The sequence below is a fragment of the Hippichthys cyanospilos genome, unplaced genomic scaffold (genome assembly GCF_059441005.1).
Source record: "Hippichthys cyanospilos isolate Australia breed blue-spotted pipefish unplaced genomic scaffold, RoL_Hcya_1.0 HiC_scaffold_70, whole genome shotgun sequence".
NCBI lineage: Eukaryota > Metazoa > Chordata > Actinopteri > Syngnathiformes > Syngnathidae > Hippichthys > Hippichthys cyanospilos.
Window position 1 is genome coordinate 17,501 of NW_028283426.1, and position 2,500 is coordinate 20,000.

Here is a 2,500-nt window from a genome sequence, read left to right on the forward strand (position 1 = left end):
GCCGTTTTTATGGATGGGCGACCAGGGGCGTTTGTTTGCTGGGCGACCAGGGGCATTTTTGACACTTTGCCGTTTTTATGGATGGGCGACCAGGGGCGTTTGTTTGCTGGGCGACCAGGGGCATTTTTGACACTTTGCCGTTTTTATGGATGGGCGACCAGGGGCGTTTGTTTGCTGGGCGACCAGGGGCATTTTTGACACTTTGCCGTTTTTATGGATGGGCGACCAGGGGCGTTTGTTTGCTGGGCGACCAGGGGCATTTTTGACACTTTGCCGTTTTTATGGATGGGCGACCAGGGGCGTTTGTTTGCTGGGCGACCAGGGGCATTTTTGACACTTTGCCGTTTTTATGGATGGGCGACCAGGGGCGTTTGTTTGCTGGGCGACCAGGGGCATTTTTGACACTTTGCCGTTTTTATGGATGGGCGACCAGGGGCGTTTGTTTGCTGGGCGACCAGGGGCATTTTTGACACTTTGCCGTTTTTATGGATGGGCGACCAGGGGCGGCTAGTGGCTGGGCGACCAGGGGCATTTTTGACACTTTGCCGTTTTTATGAATGGGCGACCAGGGGCGTTTATTGGCTGGGCGACCAGGGGCATTTTTGACACTTTGCCGTTTTTGTGGATGGGCGACCAGGGGCGCCGTGTGGCTGGGCGACCAGGGGCGTTTGTGGGACCGGGCTGACACCGGGACTTTGCCTTTAATTCGGCCGCTCCAGGGAACCAGGAACGCCGGCCTCTGCTCAGCACAAGTCGGCCTGAAGTGGGACTTTGTCATATTTTAATCCTGGGCGACCAGGGGCGTTTGAGGGACCGGGATGACACCGGCACTTTGCCTTTAATTTGGCCGCTCCAGGGAACCAGGAACGCCGGCCTCTGCTCAGCACAAGTCGGCCTGAAGTGGGACTTTGTCATATTTTAATCCTGGGCGACCAGGGGCGTTTGAGGGACCGGGCTGACACCGGCACTTTGCCTTTAATTTGGCCGCTCCAGGGAACCAGGAGCGCCGGCCTCTGCTCAGCACAAGTCGGCCTGAAGTGTGACTTTGTCATATTTTAATCCTGGGCGACCAGGGGCGTTTGAGGGACCGGGATGACACCGGGACATTGCCTTTAATTTGGCCGCTCCAGGGAACCAGGAGCGCCGGCCTCTGCTCAGCACAAGTCGGCCTGAAGTGTGACTTTGTCATATTTTAATCCTGGGCGACCAGGGGCGTTTGAGGGACCGGGATGACACCGGGACATTGCCTTTAATTTGGCCGCTCCAGGGAACCAGGAGCGCCGGCCTCTGCTCAGCACAAGTCGGCCTGAAGTGTGACTTTGTCATATTTTAATCCTGGGCGACCAGGGGCGTTTGAGGGACCGGGATGACACCGGGACATTGCCTTTAATTTGGCCGCTCCAGGGAACCAGGAGCGCCGGCCTCTGCTCAGCACAAGTCGGCCTGAAGTGTGACTTTGTCATTTTTTAATCCTGGGCGACCAGGGGCGCCGTTGGCACTTAGTCATTTTTTCGGCTGGGCGACCAGGGGCGTTTAGTGTTTGGGCGACCAGGGGCGCTGTTGGCACTTAGTCATTTTTTCGGCTGGGCGACCAGGGGCGCCGTTGGCACTTAGTCATTTTTTCGGCTGGGCGACCAGGGGCGTTTAGTGTTTGGGCGACCAGGGGCGCTGTTGGCACTTAGTCATTTTTTCGGCTGGGCGACCAGGGGCGTTTGTGGGACTTTGTCATTTTTTGGGCTGGGCGACCAGGGGCGTTTGTGGGACTTTGTCATTTTTTGGGCTGGGCGACCAGGGGCGTTTGACACCGGCACTTTGCCTAATTTTTAGCCGCTCCAGGGAACCAGGCAGGTCGGCCTCATTCCTGCACTTCTGCCCCTGAGTTGGGCGACCAGGGGCGTTTGGGGAACCGGGCGGACACCGGCACTTTGCTCTTTTTTTGCCCGCTTTGGGGAACCAGGCAACTCGGCCTCATTTCAGCACTTCTGCCCCTGAGTTGGGCGACCAGGGGCGTTTGGGGAACCGGGCGGACACCGGCACTTTGCCTAATATTTGGCCGATTTTGGGAACCAGGACACTCGGCCTCATTTCAGCACTTCTCCCCTGAGTTGGGCGACCAGGGGCGTTTGGGGAACCGGGGGACAGCGGCACTTTGCCTAATATTTGGCCGCTCCAGGGAACCAGGCAGGTCGGCCTCATTTCAGCACTTCTGCCGGTCAGTTGGGCGACCAGGGGCGTTTAAGGAACCGGGCGGACACCGGCACTTTGCCTAATATTTGGCCGCTCCAGGGAACCAGGCAGGTCGGCCTGACTTCAGCACTTCTGCCGGTAAGTTGGGCGACCAGGGGCGTGTGAGGAACCGGGCGGACAGCGGCACTTTGCCTAATATTTGGCCGTTTCAGGGAACCAGGCAACTCGGCCTGACTTCAGCACTTCTCCCCTGAGTTGGGCGACCAGGGGCGTTTGGGGAACCGGGCGGACAGCGGCACTTTGCCTAATATTT